This window comes from Cnephaeus nilssonii (assembly GCF_951640355.1).
Source record: "Cnephaeus nilssonii genome assembly, chromosome: 9".
Taxonomy (NCBI): domain Eukaryota; kingdom Metazoa; phylum Chordata; class Mammalia; order Chiroptera; family Vespertilionidae; genus Cnephaeus; species Cnephaeus nilssonii.
This window is the reverse complement of record NC_137080.1, coordinates 69,708,050-69,735,055: the sequence shown is the minus strand read 5'-3', so window position 1 is coordinate 69,735,055 and position 27,006 is coordinate 69,708,050. Positions and strand designations below refer to the sequence as shown.

At 39.1% G+C, this 27,006-nt stretch overlaps 1 protein-coding gene and 1 pseudogene across 2 annotated transcripts in view; one reads left to right on the top strand and one right to left on the bottom strand.

The window, feature by feature from the left end:
* EYS (eyes shut homolog) overlaps positions 1 to 27,006 on the bottom strand; it is a gene marked incomplete at its 5' end in the record, with an annotated part of 1,363,978 nt that overhangs the window by 819,932 nt on the left and 517,040 nt on the right.
* Positions 22,186 to 23,453, top strand: LOC307105531 (pre-B-cell leukemia transcription factor 2-like; annotated as a pseudogene). Its single transcript has one exon. The product of its transcript is annotated as a pre-B-cell leukemia transcription factor 2-like (transcript).

The window sequence follows — 27,006 nt, the reverse complement described above, 5'->3', positions numbered from 1 at the left end:
AGGAGAACTTCCTGCTCCATAGCTGCTTCTCTAAGAATTTAAGCCTGAACAAATCCCTCACTAAAAATGTCACTGACAGAGAAAATATTTCCAAAACACATCTATATTAATAAAAGGGTAATATGCTAATTAGACTGGGTCGACCGGACATCTTCTTGACATCTGACTTCCTTCTGGACAAAGCCACCATGGCAGGGGCAGAGGCAGAGGCAGTTAGGGGCAATCAGGCTGGCAGGGGAGCAAGCAGTTAGGGGTGAGATCAGGCCAGTGAGGGGGAGCAAGCAGTTAGGGGTGCTATCAGGCCAGTGTGGGGGAGCAAGCAGTTAGAAGCATGATCAGGCCAGCAGGGGAGGACAGTTGGGAGTGATCAGGCTGGCAGGGGAAGACAGTGTGGGCGATCAGGCCAGCAAGGGGGGAGGGGAAGTTGGGGATGATCAGGCTGGCAGGAGAGCAGTTAGGCAGCGATCAGGCCGGCAGGGGAGTAGTTAGGGGCAATCACACAGGCAGGCAGGTGAGCAGTTAGAAGCCAGCGGTCCTGGATTGTGAGAGGGATGTCCAACTGGCAGTTGGACATCCCCCGAGGGGTCCCAGATTGGAGAGGGTGCAGGCCGGGCTACCCCTCCCCCATGCACTAATTTCATGCACTGGGCCTCTAGTCCTATCTAATAAAAGAGTAGTATGCAAATTAACCATCACTCCACGACAAAAATGGCGGCGCCCATGGCCACAAGATGGCAGCGCCCAGTCCTCTCATCCCTGCCAGAGTCCCCCAGTCCGCCCAGCCTTGGCAGCACAGGTTGTCCAGCTCAGAGCGACCATGCCCCGACACCACCATCCCCGAAAAGCAGCGGCAGTCTGGGGTGTCCAACTGGGAGGCGCCCGCACCCCGACACCATGATCCCCACCTAGCGTTGCCACAGGTTGCAAGTAATGAACACTATAAACTACAATTGACCTTCAATTTATTTCCAAATAAAAAATCAATAAAATATATGTAACAAAAAAAGGAAACATTTAAGACTTCTCCATATCTGCCTGGCTGGTGTCTCCCCCTCCCAGTGGCTGTAGCCTGGGCTGAGTCTAAGCCAGCAAGGGGCGTGCACCCAAACGGCCTTAGCCTGGGCTGGGGTCTCAGCATGCGAGGGGTGCGCAAGGTGCGATCCCCCTCCTAGCGGTCGGCTGTACCTTGGGCTGAGTCTAAGTCTGTGAGGGGCATGCACCCCAACAGCGCAATCCCCCTCCCAGTGGTCATAGCCTGGGCTGGGGTCTCAGAGTGCGAGGGGCGCGCATCCCCACAGCTCGATCCCCTTCCCAGCGGCTGTAGCCTGGGCTGAATCTAAGCCTGTGAGGGTCATGCACCCCTATGGCAGGAGCCCCCTCCCAGTGGTGGCAGCCTGTGGTCTCAACCACTGAGTTACACCAGCCAGGCAGATATGGAGAAGTCTTAAATGTTTCTTTTTTTTGTTACATATATTTTATTGATTTTTTATAGAGAGGAAGGAGAAGGGATAGAGAGCTAGAAACATCTATGAGAGAGAAACATTGATCAGCTGCCTCCTGCACACTCCCCACTGGGTATGTACTCCTAACCAAGGTACATGCCCTTGACCAGAATCGAACCTGGGACCCTTGAGTCTGCAGGCCAATGCTCCATCCACTGAGCCAAACCAGTTAGGGCTGTCCAATATGTTAAAGAAAAAACCCTATCTACTAAAGAGGGAATATGCAGGGGAGGGCATTTGGGGGTGACCGGGTTGTGAGGGGAGGGCAGTTGGGGATGATCAGGCTGGCAGGGGAGCAGTTAGGCATCGATCAGGCTGGCAGGGGATTGGTTAGGGGGTGATCAGGTTTGCAGGCAGAAGCGGTGAGGGGCAATTAGTCAGGCAGGCAAGCAGTTGGGAGCCATCAGTTCCTGATTGTGAAAGGGATGTCTGACTGCCTGTTTAGGCCTGATCCTAGAGGCAGTCAGACATCCCCCGAGGGATCCCAGATTGGAGATGGTGCAGGTTGGGCTGAAGGACACCCCCTCCCCCAGTGCACGAATTTCGTGCACCAGGCCTCTAGTATCTAATAAAGAACCAGTACCTAAAATATACAATGAACTCTTATAACTAAAAAATAAGTAATGACCCAATTAAAAGATGGGCAAAATATTTCCATAGACATCTTACCAAAGGAGATATACAGATGGAAAATAAACATACCAAAAGATGCTCAACATCATCCATCATTTGGAAAATGAAAATAGAACAATATATCACTACATATTATGACTAAAATGCAAGACACTGACAATACTAAGTACTGACAGAACATGGAGAAATAGAAACACTCATTCATTGCTGGTGGGAATGCACAATGGTACAGTCACTTTGGAAGACATTTTGGCAGTTTCTCAGAAAACTAAATATACACTTTTCATATGATAAAATGATCACACTTGGAATTTACCCCAAAAGATTTAAAAATGTATGTCCAAAAAACAACAAACCAAACCAAACAAAAACAAAAACACACCTGGAAATAAGTATTTATAGCCAGTTTATTTATAATTACTAAACCTTGGAGGCAACCAAGATGCCCTTCAGTAAGTGAATGAATGAACTGTGGTACATCTAAACAATGAAATATTTTAAGTGATAAAATAAATGACCTAGTAAGCAATGAAAAGACATGGAAGAACCTTAATAGTAAATGTATACTGCTAAGTGAAAGAGGCCAATCTTAACCTTTTACACTCAGATGTCGAGTGTGACTTGACACGGTTAGCATTAGAATAAAGTAATCGAGAAAAAAGCAAGCGAGTGCAAAGGGTTAAAAGGCTATGTACTCTATTTTTCTAACTACATGATATTCTGGAAAAGGCAAAATTATGAAGACAGTAAAAAGAGTACTTGTCAGGGTTTGAGGGTGTGAGGAGAAAAGAATAGAAGGAAAATCAATATTTTTAGGAAAGTTAAACTATTCTTATGATAATTTTATGGCAAATACATGCTATTATACATTCCTTAAACTCATAGAATAGAAACCCATAGTAAAATATGGACTTTAGTTAACAATAATATTTCAATGTTGGCTCAGCAATTGCAACAAATACAAAAGTTACCACACTAATGCAAGATCACATTATTATATACTGCTACAATAGTATTCCATTTTTCATTGTATATAGTATTATTACATAATTCTATAATAAAATACTATATTAGTAAACAGTACTATATGAATAACAATATCATAACCAATTATGTCTAAAGAAATTAGGAGTGAATCAGTATGAAAAAATTTATATAATTTATAGAAAAGCAAATTTTATATACTCTCTTATCAAGATTCAAATATATTGTTTACAGACATAATGAATAATAAGTGTTACTTGTGATTCATAACATATTTTTATGGTTTGTACACTAACTTGCAGATTCTAATAATATATATTTCATGTAAATAAAGTCTCATTTCTTAGATTCACAGTCTTAGATGTGGATTAAATTAGTGAGCTGTGCTTTCCAAAAAAAAAAAGTATTAAAAACCATGAGAAACCCTCCATTAACATTAAATAATTGTATGGGCACAATAAAAATATAGCACTGGGAGACCTTTGAGATCCTCCTAAAGACCCCTTTACTCTCCCCCACTGTTCAGTCAATAAATTCAAATATCAAAAATAAAAGAGCTTCTTTTAATGTTTAATTAATTTCCTCATCTTTTTATTTTAAAACACAATCAGAACAACATTGTACCCTGTAACCCTGAATATTTTATAATTTTTATCAACTAGTATTCTAAATTGTAAACTATCAACCAATTAAAATAGATTGCATATTTGACCTTTCCAATGCATTCTCTCCTGCTTTCCCATTGCTATGCCCTGCTATTTTACAGACAGGTTACATTAAACTGCACTTTCAATGCAATAAAATGCCTGGTAGGGGATCTATGCTAATGTAAGAGTTTTTTTGGTCAGTAGCCTAGTAAGGATATTTAGGATCCACATCAACTAAATGCCATAGGTTAGAAATTATCTTTCCAAAGTCACATTTGTCAGAAGGTTTGCAGAAAGGATCTTATGGTCTGAATGCCTGATAATTTAAAAATTATTTCCCCAAATAAAAGATAAATGTTTTAATAGTGTCTGCATATACAGAGTATCACTTTTATTCCTGCATAAGTAGAAATTATTGGAGGACAGAGGTGGGGAAGCAGTTGTAATTAATCAAGTATCCTTGTAAAAATTAATTTGGTTCAAATTAAGGTACAGTTAGTTTTATGGATCAGGCTCATTCTTACTAATTCTCAGTAGTCTAATTTAGGACCATAAACTCAGAATAAATCGAGCTTACTATTCACCTAATTTAAAGTGCAATTTTAATGTGAGTTTTATTGTTATTAACATAAAGACAACACATTATGTACTCTCTTAGTCTCTTCCTACTCAAACGAACAATAAAATCATAGCTCAGCAACCTATGACATTTGTGTAAAAAACCAAAAAAAGAAACACACAAAACATCTTGTTATTTTGCAAGTTTCCTGATTATCATGCATCATCCCTCCTCTTGCATAGGTTCCACAGCTCTTCTAAACATTACTTAGGCTAGAAGATGATTATCAATAAGCAAACATTTTTCTTCTAGCAGTTATCTCACAGAAGACTTTTTTTTTTTGAAGCAGCTAGCAATAATCATAGTATAAACTCCATGTCAATACCCTTTTGGGCTGTTTTTGTGGTCTTTCGTGTATTCTACAATATATAAACTGGTCCTCTAGAGGTTTTAACTAACTAACGGGAAAGGCATTATACATAGCAATTTCAGGTATGAAATATCTTTAGTTTGGAGAAATTTAAGGATTTCTGCTTGCTGCTTGGAATTTGGTCATAGAGAGTAAAGCCTTCTACATAATATAAATATTCAAGATAATTCTAATGAAGAGTCTTATACGATCCTATATAATTAAAGCCTAATATGCAAATTGACCGAATGGCAGAATGACCGGTTGCTATGATGTGCACTGACCACTAGGGAGCAGATGCTCAATGCAGGAGCTGCCCCCAGCCTGCAGGCCCCAGGTCAGTAAGGGCGGGTGCTAGTGGGGGCCCCCTGATCGCCCCACTGGTCACCCCACAGAGGGAGGTGACTGGCAGCACCTGATCACCCTGCCAGTTGCCCCACAGATTGATCCTGATCACCGGCCAGGCCTAGGGACCCTACCCATGCATGATTTTCGTGCACCGGGCCTCTAGCATATATCCTATCTAATAAAAGAGTAATATGCAAATTGACCCTAACTCCGCTACACCCACAAGCCACACCCACAAGCCATGCCCACAAGCCAATCAGGAGCAAATATGCCAATAAACCCCAACCAAGATGGCTGCCACCACAGAGAACAGGAGGGAGGCTTGAGTTTCCCCAGCAATAGAGGAAGCCAAGCTTTCCACACACCCTGGCGGGCCCAGGCCTCCACTCAAGAATACAAAGTTTCAATTATAGAAGATAAATACCAAGAAAAATGGCGGCAGCCACGAAGCTGGAGAGAGCAGGCTAGGTTTGCCCCCGGTGATGGAGGAAGCCAAGCTTTCAACCTGCCCTGGCCGGCCCAGGCCTCTGCTTAAGGCTACAAAGTTTCAATTATAGAAGGTAAACAAATCCAAACAGAAATGGCAGCAGCCACGGAGTGAGCAGAAGGCTTGACTTTGCTCCAGGCTACAAAGTTTCAATTGTAGAAGATAAATATATCCCAGATACCAGGGCCTACCCTTGGGTCACCATGGGGCGTGGCCGGCCTACAAACTACCACAGGCCCCTTGCCCAGGCTGCCCCACGCCCCAAGGGAATCCCCACCCTGATCCGGAATACCCAGGATCAGGCCTCTATCCTATCTATGCACCAGGCCTCTATCCTATCTAATAAAAGAGTAATATGCAGATTGACCATCACTCCAACACACAAGATCAAGATAGCTGCCCCCATATGATCAAAGATCCTGCCCCCATGTGGACACAAGATGACCACCACAAGATGGCCAGCAGGGGAGGACAGTTTTGGGCAATCAGGCCAGCAGGGGAGGGCAGTTGGGAGGGTCCAGGCCTGCAAGGGAGGGCAGTTGGGGGTGATCAAGCCTGTAGGGCAGGGCAATTAGGGGTGACCAGGCCAGCAGAGGAGGGAAGTTGGGGGCAAACAGGATGGCAGGGGAGCAGTTAGACATCAATCAGGCTGGCAGGGCAGTAGTTAAGTGTTGATCAGGCTGGCAGGAAAAAGTGGTTAGGGGCAATCAGGGAGGCAGGCAGGTGAGCAGTTGGGAGCCAGCAGTCCTGGATTGTGAGAGGGATGTCCCACTGCCCTACATGGGCAGTGGGACATTCCTCGAGGGGTCCCAGATTGGAGAGGGTGGAGGCTGGGCTGAGGGATACACACCCCCATGCACGAATTTCATGCACCAGGCCTCTAGTGTGTGTATATCCTTCATAATAAAAAGGCAATATGCAAATAACCATCACTCTGCTACGCCCACGATTGGGCGGTGGGAGGCTGGGGGGCGGGACTCGGGGTGGCATATCCGGACATTGAGAGGCGCGGGACTCCCGCCCCTCCCCCCCCCCCCCCCCCCCCCGCCTCTCAACGGCTGGATTGGCGGCCGCTGAGGGCGGCTGCCTCGGACACCCTGGACACCCAGCTCCGCTGCCATCGGAGGCGGGGAGCCGGTTGTCCGCACCCGGATCCCCTGCCATGCTCCCCTTTGTCAGCGCCTCAAGCCCCAGCAGCAGCGGCAGCGGCTGGGGATGAGCTGGGGATCCCAACAGCCTGGCAGCTCAGTGGCGGCAGCGGAGGCAGCATTGGGCCTGGGGACTGGCGAACAGGCAGAAGATGGCCCTGATCACAGGAGGCTAGGCCTAGGGACCCTACCCGCATGATTGAATCGTGCGCTGGGCCTCTAGTATATATATATATATTTCTGTATTTATGTCACAGTTTCTCAACTTAAGCATTTGGATCCAGATAATTCTTTGTTTGGTGGTTGTTCTGTGAGTGGTAGGGTATTTAGCAGCAACCTGTCCTCTACCCATTAGATGCTATTAGCAACCACCTTTATCAAGTGTAACACCAAAACTGTTTCTAGACATTACAAAATGTCCCCTGCAGGGCAAAATTGCAACCAGTGGAGAACCACTATTTAATGAGATACCATTAAATTTATTAGGCTTGTTTTATATATAGGATGGAATCTAGATTTTGTTTAATAGTTATACAGTTTCCCCTTTATAATTTCACCTTTAGTTGTTGTGACAATTATATGTTATATTTCCATTTTGGAATCTATTTCACTCTTAAGAGGTATATCATAGGTGTGAGGAATACTTAAGCTTGTTCAGAGAGTAAAGAAAGTAAAGAAGAGAAATCATCAAAATATGCTAATTTTAAAATGATCATACAATCTACCTCAGAAATATTCATTATTTCATAGTTTCCCTGTTATCAGCATGATGATTATTAATGTTCTCAATGACTCTGGGGCATTATAGTATCCTCAAATGACTTTTTTAATCATGGCTAACTTATGCTCAGCAATTTTAGGGATAAGGGATATATACTTTTTTTCAATTCATATTTGATCATCCATAAAAAATATTGGCTATTTCCTATATGAAAATCTATGTTGGACTGTAAAAAAAAGAAGAAATATTCTCCATCCTCAATAAATGTAGCTCTTAGTAGAGTTAGATTATATACATTAACAATGCAAACAAAGTATGTTTATCTTATAGGATAGGTAAAAATGTGTTATGGGTATTAGAGGAGATAAATACAAATTATTTATTGTCTAATATTTACTTATTTAGTATATACTAATATGTAACCATTATAGATAGACCATATTAGTACCAAGATAGTTTCAGATTATCACAGAAATTTAAATTGGTAAGAGTAAACATATACCTTTGTTTGTTTATAAATTTGAACTAATTTGTTGGAAGGGAAAGAATCCAAACTCAAGTCCAATAATATTAAAAAAACACAGACACATATTTGGAGTTAAAAGCCTTGGGTTAAATGATTCTCTGCATCTTAACATCCAGATGATCTATATTAAGAAGAAATACACATACACACCACAACGGCATAGCCATCTAAGCTATAGAGAAGTTATGGTGTTTGTCATATTTCCAGAGAAACGGAATTGTTGTTGATGTGAATAAATTCTTAGTACACTGGATAGTGAAAAATTCAAGGTGAGAATTAAAATATTGAAATACATTTAAATAAAACACTAAACTTGTTCTATAGAAAATTACTAGAAGACACTAAAATGTTTAATGGTGATTTAATTAGCAGCCCTATTTTAAAAAAATGTCTGTTCAATATTCTAGCAGAATGTAACAAGACTTACAATGAGCACATCTTGCTACTTCAGATGTTTTATCATGGCTAGACTGAGTTTTTACCTTGGGACTTTGATTTTTTTATGGGCTCAGTTTCCTAACATGTTATTCGCTCTATTCCTATTGGTCATCAATACTGGCGCCCCTACCAGGTCATCTTAGCTGACTTCTATTTTTAAAAAAATATATTTTATTGATTTTTTTACAGAGAGGAATAGAGAGCTAGAAACATCGATGAGAGAGAAACAGCAACCAGCTGCCTCCTGCACACCCCCCACCAGGGATGTGCCCGCAACCAACGTACATTCCCTTGACTGGAATCGAACCTGGGACCCCTCAGTCCGCAGACCGATGCTCTATCCAATGAGCCAAACCGGTTTCAGCTTAACTGACTTCTATTTACTGCTACTGATTCTATGACTTATTCCAAGTGTAACTCGCAGAACATCTGGTTCATCTCTTACCTATACATTGAGATCCCTCCTTCAGTACTTTAAATGTTTTTTGTCAACATTATTTTTATTTTTCTTCGCTTTCCCAAGAACCCTGACCTTGCCAAAGCAGACTGTGCCTTGGTTGGAATATCAGCCTCCTCTGGAGCTGGGCAACTCTAATGATACAACTTGGGGGAATGATTCCCAGGTTTCTCTACCCCCACTTCCCCCCCCACACACACCAAAGAGATGAGACCCTTTTTATTTGCTGCCAAGTTTGGCTGAATTTCACTCTTGGCTTTCAATTACTACTTAATCACACTCAGCTTTTTGTTATCCGTTTCTTAGAAGTCAATAAAGTTTGGCGATAGAATGTAACTCAATTGCCCCTGATATTACTATTTCTCTCATGCTTTTCAACACTGGATCTGTTAGTGGATTCCTCCCTCACTGGTATAACATTGCAATTCACCACCAGTGAAATCTAGATAATTTGGCCACTGCCTTGTGCTAGGGTTATCTATTTTCTAGTGATGGGGTCCTCTTTGCCAGCTAGGCAATGGGTGATTAAAAAAACATTCTATCACATATTTCCTCAGAAAACTCTTGAGGACACAAACTGTCAGAGTTTGGGTCCTTTATTTTATTATCTGACATGATTGCTAGCTTGGGTGGAATAAAATTTGAAAATCATTTATTCTAAGATTTTAAAGTCATTGTTCCTCCAATATTATACTTAGATTAGAGGCTCGATGCACAAAATTCGTGCAAGAGTAGGTCCTCCTTCCCCCAGCTGCAGGCACATGGCATCCCTCTGGCACTCTGGACTTGGGCTTCCCTCACAGCCCCGGCTTCATCCGGAAGGTCATCCAGAAGGACATCCAGTCTAATTAGCATAGTATGCTTTTATTATTATAGATTTTTTACTGATCCTTAGTATGCTAATTTTCAAAACCTTTTAGAGGTATTTTTGTTTCTTCTATTTTGAAACATTTGTGACTACTTTGTGTATTTTTTTTATTTCTAATTTTCTCAAAATTTAAAATGATTCTATGTTTTAATTATTTTTCCAGGTCCTTGTTGAGCCCTTTTCAATCTACAAATGCATGCACTTCAGTTGTTAATTTTCTCCCCTCTCTTATCTCATTCTGAAAGTACTAAGAATCAAATGTGGGATCATCCAAAATTTTTATTAATTTTATCATTCAAACTTTCTCCTTTTCAATTTCTTCTACTATTTTTTAGTTTCCAAAAGCTCTTTTAATGTCCTTTGAATTTACTTTTCATAGCATGCTGTTATGTGGTTGTTTTAAATGGATGGATGTGTTGCTTGTCTCTCAAAGGGTATTTATTATTTACTTGAAACTTTCTTTCGGCTCCCTGCACTGCCTCAAATTCCTCTGAGTTCCTTTTTATGTTTCTTTGTTTGATTCCTTTATGTTAGAAGATTCCTCCAGATGTCTAGTGATCCCTCTCTGTCTGACCCTGAGGCACTAAATTTCAGATTGAAAGTTTGTTGAGCAACTGCAGAATTTTAAGGGTCAGGTGTAGATGAAGGTAACTCAGGAGGGACATGGCATTTCATTAGTGTCTCCAACAGTTATATATGCTTCCCCATGGAAGGAAGATTGGTGCTGTCTGTAGCCTGGAAATTATGAGCCTGAGTGCCTGTGATCTGGCAGCAAAGTAGGAGCAGGGGCTTGGCCCCCACCACTCAATGTGTAGACACTCATTATTCCCCAGTTCTAACATGACACTCTCAGCGTTAGTAGTGCTTACTATTCATGATTCCAAGTTATTTCAGGTTAATCTAGTAAGAGAGTAAGTTTTCAGTATTCTGCTTAGGTGTGCATGTGTATGTATGATGTGTGAGACAGAGTTGGAAGGAACAGCTGAGTGCTTGCAAAAGGGACTACATCCAGGTGTTTCCAAGTGACATTGAAGAGCTTTCCCTTTGCAGCTCCATCTTCTAACCTGCCTTCACAGGTAGCAAGTACTTCCAAGTCTTCATCTTTTTAATGGTTCTTCAATGTCAGTTTGACTAGTTCTTAGTTTCTTCCCCTATAGTCAACTACTTTCTCTTGTCTGAGAAAGTAGAAGCTTGAATCATTCAATAAGCATCTTTGTTCTGGTGACATCCTGTCTTTGTCTCTTTGCTTTATGGAATTGTGTCAGCTAAAAAATTCTTCATATAACCCTTGCCGAGTGGCTTAGTTGGTTGGAGTGTTGTCTCATACACCAAAAGCATGTGGGTTCGATTCCTGGTTAGAGCACATACCTGGGTTGTGGGTTCAATCCCTGGTCAGGGCGTGTAAAGGAGGCCACCAATCGATGTTTCTCTTTTACATTGATTTCTCTCTCTGTCTCTCTGTCTCTCTCTCTATTCCTCTCTCTTTAAAATAAATTTAAAAAACACACACATATCCTTGATCAGGATTAAAAAATAAAAGTAAAACTTCTTTATATAGTTATTTTAATGGTGTATATAGACTTTACAGTGGTAAAGGCATGCATTCAATCTACAATGTAAAGTCAAATGTCCATAAATCACCTCAAAAGATGACTGCAGTCATCAATCTCATCCAGCACTTCAATCACTTCAATTCAACCACAGGCATGTATTTTCAATAGACCCACTAATCTCCATTATCTATGCTACTATACAATTTAAAGACACTTTATATATAATATTTGTCCTGAATTACATTTCCAATCTTGCCCCAACCATTCTACAACTACAACAAATGTATCCTTTTTCTAAAAGATAAACATGACTATCATCCTCTTCCTTACTACCTTTTCAAATTTCTCAAATTCCTAAGCATAATCTCTCAAGTTTTTAGTGCTGCATGCAAAGCACTTGATACTCTTTCAACCACCCCCTGCACTTGTTTTCCATCCAAAAGCCACTTCTCTGCCTTTCCCAACCAGCAGTACATGAACACAGGGACACACATATGCAATATGCTCACATGCTCCCTCAATATTAAGCTATTTGCATTTCTATAAATGGCCACACATTTCTTTCACCCTGAACTACCTATTGCCAATTTCTCTAATACTAACTAGTAAAACTCATGTCTTTCTTTATATTACTGATATTACTAGAGGCCTGATGCATGAAGATTCATGCAAGAATTGGCCTTCCTTCCTCTGGCTGCCAGCACCGCCTTTGCTCCGGCCTGGAGCCGCCATTCTGCCTTCCCACACTGCCCAGAAACCCGGAGTGGCCGGGGCAGTGCGGAACGTATGTGTTGTCACCATGGCGACAACACAAGCATCCCACCCCCGGCCGCTTGGCGCCTGTGTATGCAAATTAACCCACCATCTTTGTTGGGTTAATTTGCATACTCACTCCTGATTGGCTGGTGGGCGTAGCAAAGGTATGGTCAATTTGCATCTTTCTCTTTTATTAGTGTAGATAGTTTAACTGTAACCCATACCAGGATGTTTTTCTTGATTCTGTATTATAGAATGTCTTCATAGTACTTCCTAGTTAGCTCAAAGTGACATTTACCACATAGCATTTATTTCTCTGTTTTGCCCTCTTCCTCTAAACTACTTGCTGTGTTCCAAGCCCAAGACTGTAAACTCTTTAATGGTGTTTGTATATTTTCCTGTATTCAATTTAATTCCTGCCACACTACTTGGCACATAGCTGATTCTCAGCAAGTACTTGATAAACAAATATACAAAGACTACTACTATAAATGCCAAAAAAAAAAAAAACACACACACACACACAAAAAAAAAAAAACCCCTAGGGAAATGTGAATAATCTTTGTTATAATTAGTTTTTTGGTGGAATAATTTGTTATTGACTTTGTTCTTTTAATGAAGAAGCTACAACTAAAAGATTCTGGTCCAAATAGCCAATGAATCATTTATAATCACATTTATTTTCTCATTAGATTTTTTTTTTTAAAGAAAAAGTTTGTCTTCTGGAAGAAACTAAAGGGAATATTTTCACTTTTCTTTAAAGGTTTGCAAATAAAAATACTAAAAGTAAAGGTACAGGTTTTATGTTTATAGTGATCTAAAGCATTGCAAAAATATGGCAGGAACAGTGAAATATGACCTTTAATTTTCAACTTCAAGTTGAAAGTATTATAATTTTTATAGTATTTAAATGGTGATCACAATTAAATTTGAATTATAAATTCACAGTTGTATCATAAGACATGAAGAAGAAAAATATGGGTGCAACTAATTATTAACTAGCAATCTTCTGATAAACTACTAGAAGAAGATAATACTTTTCTCATAATAATGATTATTTTTTTATAATTCAATGATTTTAGTAAACTCTTATGATTATTCTTGATGACAAACAAGTGTACTGGAAAGGAATATATTTAGAAGTATTTTCTAATAATGCTTTGTAGTAATGCAACCAAGACAGATTTCAGTAGACACTTCAGCAAAGCTTTTAAATAACAGGAAAATCATCCTACTTTACTATCATTAAGGCAACATGTAGACAAAGAAAACAAGAACATCATCACATTTTATTCTCAACTGTTTCTCACCACTATGTCAGGCTTAACTAACAAAAGAGGGTTATCATTTCAAAGATATAATTGCTGGTATCATTTTGAAAGGCAAGGGGAAAAACAGGGTACATTATCCAGAAACATTTTTTCATTATTATTTATTTAATTTTGTCTTTTTCTTAATAGGAGAATAAAAATGGAAGAAAAAATAATACTTCTACTTAATTTGAAAGCATCTTCTAAGTTATATTTTTATATTTTCTTTGCCAATTTATAACCAATATTGCATATGCATTTTTACATGTAAGAAACATCAGTTTTACTTATTCTCTTTATGCTCTTTATCTCTTCTTTCCTGTAAATAATATGTTAATTCAATATGTTGTACAGGTAAAACTAATATAATATTGTATGTCTATGTCAACTATCTTATATACACACAGTATATTTTAACATAAGACCAAAAGAAGTATACAAATTTTACAAGTCCTGTAGGAAACTTCAAAAGTTACTCTTCAAGAAAAAGACATACTGTTCAAAGGCTTTTAAGTTGGTATATGTTATTAAAATAATAATAAAATAACCCATTAGGTTTTCATTCATTAGGACCTAAAATGAACTGTTTGTGCATACTCCATTATTTCTACAGAAAGGACAGCAAGCACTGTATGCCATAAAGATTTTCTATTTCTTGCTAACTGAGAAAAGTAAATATAAATTTTTGAGGAACGTTATGACAGAATAATCAACTGTATGAAGTAATATTTTCATGAGTTATGTAAAATTATAGCTATATATTAAGCAGTTATTTGTACATAAATGTAACCAAAGAGGAAACTAAGAAAATCTAAAACTTTGAATTGGCAATTAATTAATCATTAGCAGTAACTGCAAACATTATTTGCCTTATTTTTGTTAATTGCTTTAAATATATATAAATGTAAACTAAAAACTATAGTTAATTGCTTCAAACACTAAATTGAATGTCAATCTTAAGACCTATTTTAAGGGAAATGCTATTTCTTATATTCTACATGTTGCATTGAATTATTTTTAGAATATTGCTAAATAAAAGTGAACATAAAACGTCAAAAACTCTCTATACTCATAGTTTTAATAGAACTATATGACCAGAGAAGAAATTTAATATAGTACTCACAGCACTAAGAAACTAATACATTTTAATTAACAATAATTTCATATGAGCAATGACATTGTCTGCCGAATTGTACCCACTATTTACAATGTGACTGTGATATTTATTCACCATCATCATGCACACTCTCTGGAGCTCAGCCTGTGTGTACTTCCCTGTGCCTTACAATGATTCAATTCTCTCACACTTTTGTGTATTCAGATTATGGTGAAATTTTCACTTGGCTCCAATTCCAAATATCCATAGTAACCTGTCCAAATTATTTTCCATTAACCACTGATGATGAAAATAAAACTACTGGGCTACAATGTGAATAGAAATAGAAATGTGTATGTATGTTATACTATTCTGTCAGTATTTAATTACATATTCACAATCCAAATAATTGAGACATAATTTGGCTTCTTTGAAATATTGATAAATATATATATAAAAGCCTAAGCAACCATTCGACTGTTCAACTGGTAGCTATGATGCACACTGACCACTAGGGGCAGACGCTCAATGCACAGGCATGGAAACATGGAACAGACTGATGAGTCTCAGAGGGGAGGGGGGAGGGTGAGAAGAGATTAACCAAAGATCGTACATGTATACTAGAGGCCCAGTGCACGGATTCATGCACTGGTGGGGTCCCTCGACCTGGTCTGCAGGGATCAGGCCTAAATCAGCTCTCTGACATCCCCTGAGTGGTCCCAGATTGTGAGAGGGAGCAGGCCAGATTGAGGGACCCCATTGGTGCATGAATCCATGCACTGGGCCTCTAACTAAAATATAAAATTATATAAAATTACAATTTTTACTGTAAAGTATCTTTAGACATGAAGTACCTATCCATGGGTCCTACTGTAAAAAACACTATCAAAGATGTACTATCAGGGTTAGAGCTTAACAAAAGTTAAACAATATCAAAATTTGATGAGTTAATTTTTAGGATTTACATTAATTTTTAGCACTAAGATGAGATCACTTGCCTTTAAAAATCAAAAGATGACAGACATATAATTCATACCTAAAATGTCTAAGCATAGGGATTTTCAAATATTTCAGGAGTCAAACCTATTTTCAATTCAGCAAAATCAGTGTGTGCCCTTGAACAAATAATTTATTTAGTATAGTGAGCTATTAAATGTAGACTGTTAGAATAAGGAGCTAACAAAGAATTTCTCTGTGAGTATATATATATTTCTAAAGGATTTTTTCTATCTCTGTTACAATCTTTCTATCACTCTCTTTCTCTTTCTCCCTCCCCTTCCATACACCTGAAAGATCTTTATTAATTGTGATCTAAATATCTGTAATTATTGCAGATCTGTAATTATGCTGAAGCCAAAAATTTGTTCCATGGACATCTTCAGAACCTGTGTGTGGAAGTTGCTCAGCTAATAAATTAGTCTGACTGATCTTTCTACTTTTGCCATGCTACTTAACACTGTGTGACCTTAAAAAGAATTCCACCTCCTTTTACTAGTTATTAAAGTAAATGGTATACAAATAGCCCAACAAAGAAATGCCTGTTTACTAGAAAATAACATTTGAACATTGGAAATTGCATTTACCAGTGTAAAACAGTTAATTCTAATTTTAACTATATTTTACTCCTTTCTTGGGGTAAACTATATAAGAGTATTTGTAAATTAAACTCCAAGAAGACGCTTGATATGGTCTCATAAAATCTCCAGAAGTAAGTATAACCTGGGGAATGCCCTGATGTGAAGAATCTTAAGTCGTCAGTGGGCACTTAAAGAGAACACTGGGCCACTTTAGGAGCTGAAATAGTGTTCAAATGTTTTTTTGACAATTCTGCCTAAATGTGGTTTTAATAGAGGGTTATAAATTAGCTGTTGCAGATGTAACTAGATGCTGTCCTAAACCTGATAAAAAATACATTAACTTTGATAGATATTTTTCATTTTATTTATGGTCTGAAGTTTAATGGCTTGAGTTTCAGGAGTCCATATTCCAGTGAATGACTGCTCACACTTGTCATCCAATCACCAGAATAAATTTCCCATTCCTGATATGTTTTATTATATAAGTTGCAATTCTTTTTATTCCTTGCAATGGGGCAATTCAAATAATCAATCCCCATTACTATGGTATTTTGGAAACATATTATAGAATAAATAATTAAAATATAGGGCTGCATTATTTTGTCCTACACACACACACACACACACAGAGAGAGAGAGAGAGAGAGAGAGAGAGAGAGAGAGAGAGAGAGAGAAACTAAGCATCTATTCTCCTCTATACATTGGACTTTGTACTAGGAACAGAGTAGAAATTCACTTTTATTTAAAGTAGATAGAATATGATATTTGTGTTTCCTAGAGATACATAATTAGGCAAATATTTTTGAGAAAGCGTGTGATGAAGGATATGGTCTCATAAAATTTCCCAAGTATAAAAGAAGAAGCACTGTTTTTAGTGGGGGAACATATCTATAGTTACTGTTTAGTAGGAGGATATGTTGCCCTACTGTGCTGGGGTTTTAGAGCAGAATTTATTTGATTCAGAGAAAAATAAAGGATGTGGCACTTCTCACAAACTCATACATACACAGATCTGTTATGTGTGAGGCTCTCATCAGGAATGTGGAGAGGCTTCAGTCAGGGTATGTGTATTGTAGAAAGGTAGCCGTCTACTGGAATGAAGCTAGAGAATTTTCAGACAAGAGTGTTGACTCAGGTACAGGACCGGCATAAAGGGGTAAGTCTGGACACCTAGAAGTAAGTAGTGACTTGCAATATACCACTAGTCTCTGCTGAAACTAATGTTGATTTAAAAAAAATGCTTTCATAATAAACAAAATGAAACAAAAATCCAACATGCATACATCTGGATGGTATGGAATCAGTACGGAAATAAAGAAAACAAAACCCATCCTGTATCCAAGTCACATAATGTTATTGATATTTTGCCCCATAATAGAAGAGTGTACTTTTTATGTGGAAGCAATTCTCCGAGGACTGATTTAATGCCTCAAATTTATAGAAGGCTCCTGGGATGGGGCATTCATTAAGATACATTTAGGTCTATTGAAGAAATTGATCATAGAATAAATATAGAGGAAAGGAACATCTTACTGGTTGCTCTGCCAGCACGACTTCCAGGAAGGAGAGATGGCAGTATGTTTCTAAAGCCCCATTAAGGGGAAATCATGTGAGCCATGGCAACAAGAGTAGGAGATAGAAGCCAGAGATTTGGCAGGGCAATCAAGCACTTAAAAACAGATTTCATGTGACCTCCAAGTCATCTGGTACACAATTGAGTTTCAGGTTCTACAAATAGTAGCAACCCATTCCTACTTTCTCCAAGTTCACTGGAATAATGACAGGAGTATGGAAGTAAATAGCAGCCCCATACACACAAAGACCGTATTCTGAGGTGGCCGAACTTTGAATTCTGGACAAGTTTGGTATAACCGAGTTAAGCCAGAAAGGGCAGAACTACCTCTTTTCAAATTAATGGTGTAAACTTAATTTTGAACATTTGTAAAGTAAGAGTCCTTTACGTGCATATCCTATATATTATTTAAGTCTAAGATATTTTTGTGTGTCCAACATTATGAGAGAGATGTCAAAACACATTAATGAAATTCAATTTAATACCATCCTTGAGATTTATGACATGGTGTTCATTTATTTTAATTTTGACAAATTAAGTATTTCTTGTATTGGGTTATGGTAAAGAAGACTTCACACTGCTTTTACATTCATTGTCAATACTCTCCATGATGGTAAAAAATATAGTTACTTCTATAAAGCATTGTAGGGTTTCAAATAAGGAGAAAAATCTGATGGAGTTTAGTTTCTGCCTACTAAATCCCAATTAGATGAGTCAGTTCTGTCTTCTAAACACCAAACATTGTGATATGTGCTGTGCAGGGTCTAAAGGCAAACAATTAGCCAAAAGAAGAAGTATCAGATTCAGATGCAAGCAAAAAAATTTAAGTGAATATAAAGTTAAGAATAGCCTTACTTTTCAAGAGTTCACGGTAGTAGGGTTAATTTTATTAAGGGATAAAACACTGAAGTTATAGACAGAATTGATCCAAAAAAAGTAATCTCCATAAATGGCTCCTGGTTCAAAGTTATTAAATTAATGTTCACAGACACTTTGTGTCCCCAAAGTTTATCTAAATACATTTCATGAACATATGGGTATGGAATTAAATGGGTACTTTTTCAGAGATAATCTAACTGAAAAAAGAAAAACAAAATATAATGGTCAGTGACCTTTATAGGTATCGTTATATTCCCAAAGCATGCTAATATTGTGCCTCTAAAACAAAGTGACAAAAGTGGTATATTTAATATCTTATATATTAGCATCTCATCTGGATAACCAAATTTAGGAGATAGGGCTTATCTATATTTTTGAACATTGGTTTATATTAATAAAATTAATATTGATCATATAAATTTTAAAATAAAAATATATTTTTACTTTCTATAAATAATTCTGAAAATGCATTTTAAATGAGTTTAAAGTATAGTGCATGGATGTGATTCCTTGCATTTCTTAATCCATCATGTAAACTTAAGTAATAGAATGGGCAAAAACTAAAACCATTTCACCTAAGAACAGGAACGAGACAGGGAGGTCCACTTTCATCACTCCTGTTCAACATAGTACTGGAAGTGCTAGCCATAGCAATTAAACAAGAAGAAGAAATAAAAGGTATCCAAATTGGAAAAGAAGATGTAAAACTGTAATTATTCTCAGATTACATGGTACTGTACACAGAAAACCCTGAAGACTCCATAAAAAAATTATTAGACTTAATAAATTAATTCAGCAATGTAGCAGGATACAAAATTAATGCCAATAAATCTATGGAATTTTTATACACCAATAGTGAACTTACAGAAAGAGAGATTAAAGAAACAATCCCATTTACCATCACACCAAAAAATTAAGATACCTAGGAATAAACTTAACTAAGGAGATAAAAGACCTGTACTTGGAAAACTATAGGACACTGAAAAAAGAGATAGAGGACGACATAAACAGATGGAAGAACATACCGTGTTCATGGATTGGTAGAATCAACATCATTAAAATGTCCATACTACTCAAAGTAATCTATAGATTCAATGCAATCCCCATTAAAATACCAACGGCATATTTCACAGACTTAGAATGAACTCTCCAAAAGTTCATCTGGAATAAATAAAGACCCCGAATAGCTGCAACAATCCTGAGAAAGAAGAACAAAGTAGGAGTGATTTCAATACCAGATATCAAGCTGTATTACAAAGCCACTGTTCTCAAACTCCCTGGTACTGGCACAAAAACAGACATACTAGTATAGACCAATGGAATAGAATAGAGAACCAGAAGTTGACCCAAACCACTATGCTCAATTAATATTTGAAAAAGAAGGCAAGAATATACAATGGAGTCAAGATAGTCTCTTCAACAAATGGTGTTGGGAAAATCGGACAGATACACGCAAAAAAAAAAAAAAAGAAACTAGACCACCAACTTACAACATACAAAAAAAATAAACTCAAAATAGATAAAAGACTTAAACATAAGATGGGAAACCATAAAAATATTAGAGGAATCCACAGGCAGCAAAATCTCAGACATTTGTCATAACAATATTTTCACTGATATAGTTCCTAGGGCAATGGAAACTAAAGAGAAAATAAACAAATAGCAGTACATACAAATAAAAAGCTTTTGCATAGCAAAAGAAACCATCAACAAAACAACAAGAAAGCCCACTGCATGGGAGAACATATTTGCCAATGTTATCACCGATAAGGGTTTAATCTCCATTTACAGAGTACTCTTTGTTCCAAGAAATAGTGACTCTTTGGCTCCAAGAAATAGTGACTCTTTGGCTCCAAGAAATAGTGACTCTCACATTACATATGTTGATTATATGTGCTCCTCTTTGGCTTTTTTCAACTTGATAGACATTTCAAGGCCATGTACAGATAATAAAGATACTTTAACCCATAATGCTATTTCTACTTCATCCTACAGAATTTGATTTGGTTATGTGTCTGTATTTATCTTTTCTGTTGAATATTCTTAAATATTTAAAGTTATACAAAAAAAAATCACATATTTGTGATTAATACTAACTTTAATTTTGAAATGACATAATAATCCTATAAAAATTTGTCACATAACTATTATCTTCTGCTACAATCTGTATTATTTACAGGAACTATATTAAGGGAATATAGATGAAGCTATGACTTTTAAACTTTGATATTCCAAAATCAAGGATATTGTTTTGTACAGAGTGGTTTTCCAAAAAATGCTTGCTGAATTAAATTAAATAATAATTAGGTTTATAATGAAATTCATGTTTATCCTTATTCTAATCATATTTTAAAGTTAATGAGTATTTGCCTAAAAAGCATAGCAATTACCAATTTTCAGTACAATTTTATGAGAGAAGATATGTACTTTAGTATACATGTACTTAGCAGACCAAATGAGAGTGGTCTTATTTTATTTTATTTAAATGTGATAATAAATTAAATAGACTTTAATTGTGTCCCCAAGTGAAATGAAAAGTTATATATTTAAAACTTAACTCAGTGTCTTTCTTCTTAATTTAATATTTATCCTTTGAATACCTTTGTATTCAGCATGTCTCTATTGAAATAAACCTACATTTGTATGAAAAAAAACCCACAAAACTTAACTTGGTGAAATAGAACTCATGGTTTGATTCCCAGTAAGGGCATATGTCCAGGTTGTGGGGTCAGTCCTCAGTGGGGGGCATGCAGGAGGCAGCCTATCAATGATTCTCTGTCATCATTGATGTTTCTGTCTCTCCCTCTCCCTTACTCTCTGAAATCAATAAAAAAAATATTTAAAAAATTAAAAAATTATCTAAGCTTATCTGCGTTATTATTATTTTTATTGAATTTACTGGGATGACATCCTATATAATAAGAGAGGAATATGGTAATTATATGTTACACCATAACGGTCACGACTGGATCAGCAGACTGTATCCCCGCCTCTGCTCAGGCAGCTGCAAGGCCCGGGGTAGGATAGGATACAATAGGAGGGGATAAGAGAGGAGAGGGAGAGGAAGGCAGGCCTGCATTCAGACAGGCCTAGAGCAGAAACAGAAATACAGAAAGGGAACAAGCTGGCGAGGGGCAGGACTCAGGCAGCACCGAGCAGGGAGCACCACGCAGACGCCTGGTGCGGGCCGTTGGCAGGTCCCCAGATGGAGGGGTGGAGGGTGCGAGGCCTTCTGGGTGGAGGTGCTCCTGCTTTGCGGCAGCAGCGCCCGGGCTGCGCTGGCCTCGGCCACCCTTGCTGGGCTGGGTGTCCCGGGCAGGGAATAGGAGCAGGAGGGTGGCGGGGAGGCCGGAGAAGGGGGGGCAGTGAACACCTAGCTGGGCCTGAGCCTTGGGCTGGGGGTTAACGCCCCTCCCCAACAGAAGCTTTAAGGAGGGAGGGAGGGCTCCTCCCTCTCTTTCACACACACCCCCGCCTGGGCCTCCTCTCTCTGGCTCCATTTTCTCTGCCGCCGGGGGCTGCGGTCTCCTGTGGGGGGCTCAACCGGTACCCCAGCTCTCCCTTCAGAGCTGGGGTGAACCCCCAGGGGAGCCAGGAGATGGAGAATGGGGAAGGGGTCAGGGTGGAGGGAGCAGCAGCCCTGGTGAGTTTGGGGGGAAGTAACCAGGCGGGGAGGGGCGGAACAGGGAGGGCACCTCAGCCCCCCCCCCCACTATGGAGGAGCAGCTGCTAGGGTCGCCCCTCCAGGGGGGGGGACGGGGGGCCTGAGGCTGGTGGGTGGGGAGCCTGGGGGCCCTGGCGAGCCTCCCAGTGGGGATGGTGGGGGGGGGGGAATCTGGGAGGCAGAGGGAAGCAAGACATCAGGGATATTCTGCAGCAGATAATGACCATCATGGACCAGAGCCTGGACAAGGCCCAGGCCAAGAAACACGCCCTAAACTGCCACCCAATGAAGCCCGCGCTCTTTAGCGTCCTGTGTGAGATCAAGAAGAAGACTGGCCTCAGCATCCGAAGCTCCCAGGAGGAGGAGCCGGTGGACCCCCAGCTTATGTGCTTGGATAACATGCTTCTGGCAGAAGGTGTGGCTGGGCCTGAGAAAGTGGGGGGGAGGGGGGGGTGGGGCTCAGAGGCAGCAGCTTCCGGGGGCAGCACATCCCCTGAAAACTCCATCGAACACTCAGACTATCACAGCAAACTTGCCCAGATTCACCATATCTACCACCCGGAGCTGGAGAAGTATGAGCAGGCATGTAACGAGTTTACGAACCACGTCATGAACCTGCTGAGGGAGCAGAGCCACACGAGGCCCGTGGCACCCAAGGAGATGGAGCGGATGGTGAGCATCATCCACTGTAAGTTCAGTGCCATCCAGATGCAGCTCAAGCAGAGCACCTGCGAGGCCGTCATGATCCTACACTCCTGGTTCCTGGAAATGCTGGAACTTCAGCAAACAGGCCACCGAGGTCCTAAACGAGTATTTCTATTCCCACCTGAGTAACCCATATCCCAGTGAGGAGGTTAAGGAGGAGCTCGCCAAGAAGTGTGGCATCACTGTCTCTCAGGTCTCCAACTGGTTTGGTAACAAGCAGATTCCATCTAAGAAAAATATCGTTAAGTTTCAAGAGGAGGCAAACATCTATGCCATTAAGACTGCCGTGTCTGTCACCCAGGGGGCCACAGCTGCACCAGCTCCCTGACAACCCCTTCCTCCACAGGCTCTGGCAGTTCTTTCAATCTTTCAGGATCCTGAGAGATGTTTCTGGGTATGCCCAGGCTCAACGGAGATTCCTATCCTGCTTCCCAGGTGGAATCACTCCAACACTCGATAGGCCCAGGGGCTATGGAGATAACCTCAGGGGAGGCCGATGTACAGCCCTCGGGAAATGAGGGCAAATGGCGGCTGGCAGGAGGCTGTGACCCTGTCCTCAGTGACGTCCCCAACAGAAGGACCAGGGAGCAATCATTCTGACACTTCCAACTGATCTCACCCCTCAGGGCCACAGGGTGGGGCTCATGAGGTGACTCTTGATGAGAGGACAAATGCATCCAGAGGACAAGCCCCAGACACAGGAGAAGCACAAGATGGAGAAGGGCAAATGGGGAAAGAAAAGGGGGTCCCCTAAAGGAAGGTGGGGTCTATCTCCCTTTTCTCTTCTTTTCAATTTTTTCTCTCCCCATTTCTTACACAGAAACACACCCAGAACCCTATCTTTCAGATCCTCTCTCTCTCTCATAGACACATACACAACTATTCTGTTTCTCTCTCTCATAGATACATACACAGCTATTGTTTCTCTATAGACATATATACATTCTCTCTCTCTCAGACACATATATGACTATTCTGTTTCTCTCTCTCTCTCTCGCTCTCTTTCTCTCTTTCTCTCTCTCTGTTTTCACCCATTCTCTCTCCCCCACCCCTTATCTGCTCTGGGATCTGTGGAGATGCCAGCCTTGCCCTACCTACCAGAGATGCAAAAATGGGGACATGATTTCTGGACAGATGACCTGGCCCCGCCTCCATGCCTCCCATCCCTCCCCCTCCAGGCGGCTTTATTACCTCATATACAGCTTATCTTAAACCAATAGAATTGCTTGGTGGGGGGAAAAAAAGGAAGGAGGGAGGGAAGAACTTTATAAAGGAATCAGTAGACAGCAGAGTTAAAGAAGGAAAGAGGATGTATAAAGTGAACTATAGGAGCTATAATGAAAATCAAGTATAGTTGTATACTGGGGACAGATTTTAAAAGTAGGAGTCAGAAAAGAAAAAAGATAAATGATAGTGAATAATTAGGCAAGTAGATAGATAGATAGATATTAAAACAGTGGAAGGAAGTAGAGAAGAATGTATGGGAAAGGTAGGATGAGAGAGAAAGAGGGAGGGAAGAAAAATTTTAAAGGGGAGCTGGTAGAGTTTAAAAGTAGAATGGGAAGAAGGAAGAAATGGGGGAGGGAGCAAAACAGGTCTGAAGGAGAAAGTGAAGAAAAAAAAATTAAGGTGGGAAGGAAGGAAAAGGGGAGGGAGGGCAGGGGTAAAGATAAAGGAAAGAAGGAATGTGTGGAGGAAGGGAGGGTAGAAGAAAGATGGGAAAAAGGATGATGGAACAGAAGTAGGAAATAAGGAGGAAAGAAAAGTTTATAAATGATGAATCAGTAGGAAAAAGTGTTACATAAAGGAGAGAGAAAAATTGTGTGAGAGGGAAAAGCCAATAAAGACGTCAAATACAATTGTGTGTGAAGGGGATAAGATTAAAAAATAAAGTTAATAGGGGTGACCAGGCCAGCAGGGGAGGGCAGTTAAGGGGATCAGGCTGGCAGGGGGGGACAGTTAGGGGGATCAGGCAGGCAGGCAGAGTGGTTAAGGCAGGCAGGCAGGTGAGCAGTTAGGAGCCAGATGTCCCAGAATACAAGAGGGATGTCCAACTGCCAGTTTAGGCCCGATTCCACAGGGATCAGGCCTAAACTGGCAGTTGGACATCCCCTGAGAACTCCTGGATTGAAGAGGGTGCAGGTCAGGCTAAGGAGAACCCACCCCCCGTGCACAAATTTTGTGCACCAGGCCTCTAGTTGGTTAATAAAATTATATATGTTTTAGGTATACAATTCTACAATATCATCTATATATTGTATTGTGTTTTGACCACCCCATGTCAAGTCTCCTTCCATCACCATTTTCCCCCTCTTTATCTTCTTCTACCTCCTCCCTCCCCCTTTCCCTGTTGCAATCACCACATTGTTGTCTTTGTCCATGAGTCTTTATTTTTCTTTGCTTAAATCCTTCACCTTTCTAACCCAGCCCTCAAGTCCCTTCCCTCTGATAGCTGTCAGTCTGTTCTCTGTATCTATGAGTCTGTCTCTACCTTGCTAGTTTGTTTTATTTATTAGATTTCAGATAAAGTGAAATCATATGGTACTTGTCTTTCTCTGCCTGGTTTATTTCACTTAGCATAATTCTCTCCAGATCCATCCATGCAGTCACAAAATGTAAGATTTCCTTCTTATTTAAAGCTAAGTAGTATTTCATTGTGAAAATGTACCACAGTTTTTGTTTTTTTTTTTTATTCACTTATCTACTGATGGGCACGTAGGATGCTTCCAAATCTTGGCTATTGTAAATAATGCTGTAGTGAACATAGGGGTGCATCTATATTTTTCAAATTAGTGTTTATGGTTTCTTTGGATGTATTCCCAGAAGTGGAATTGCTGGGTCATAAGGCAGTTCTATTTTCAATTTTTAAAGGTGACTCCATACTGCTTTTCACAGTGGCTACACCAATCTGCATTCCCACCAACAACCTCTCCAACGTTTTTCTTGATTTATTGATGATAGCCATTCAGGCAGGTGTGAGGTGGTATCTCATTTTGGTTTTAATTTGCATCTCTCTGATGATTAGTGACAATGAGCATCCTTTCATGTGTTTATTGGCCATCTATATGTCCCCTTTGGAGAAGTGTTTCTTCAGGTCTTTTGTCCATTTCTTAATTGGATTTTTGTGTGTGTGTGTGTGTGTGTGTTGAGTTTTTATAAGTTCCTTTTAAATTTTGGATATCAATCCCTTATCAGATGTAGTGGCGAATTATGGTCTCCCATTTGGTGGGTTGTCTTTTCATTTTGTTAATGGTTTCCTTTGGTGTATAAAAAGTTTTTAATTTGCTGTAGTCCCATTTGTTTATTTTTTTCTTTTGTTTCCCTTGCCAGGGGCAATGTATCAGAAAAACTATTACTATGAGAAATGTCCAAGATTTTACTGCCTATGTTTGTTTGTTTTTTCTAGGATTTTTATGTTTTCAGTCTAACATTTAAATCTTTAATCCATTTTGAGTTTATTCTTGTGTATGGAGTAAAAAGGTGATCTAGTTTCTTTTTTTTGCATGTATCTGCCTAATTTTCCCAATGCCATTTATTGAATAGACTATCTTTACTCCAGTGTTTGTCTTATCTTTTAAAAAGTGAATGACTTGGTCATATTTGACAGGTCATTTGTTGAAAGACAAACTATAATAACTATAATACAAATGCTTACCATTGATAATATAGTTTCACTTATTTGCTTATTTAATGACAAATAAAAGCTTTTATTATAACAGTGCTATACAGAGAAGAAAACGCAATGCATTATGTTTAAATTCAATTTCAAAGGTAATGCAAAATCTAGAAATATGCAAATTTTAATGTGATTCAACTTTAATAATAAATTCTACATAATAATAAAATGTTTACTTAGTAAAATTATATTTTAGAGTAACTTAATTTATCAATAGTATTTGAAAAATATGTAATCAAATGTTAAAAAAATTAGTGGTTCACCTAATTTGTAGGGTAATTATAAAATGTATAATTTAACAAACATTGCAAGGAAACTAGAAATTCCAATGATTGATTTGAAAGCATAAACATTAAAAAAATATTTAATGATTAGTTATAAAGATTGTGATGACTCAGGGTCATCAAAAGGAGTCCTTATAATTATGAAATTAAATTGAAAATAAATAAGGACATATAACTATACATTTTAATATAGCAAAATTTGATGA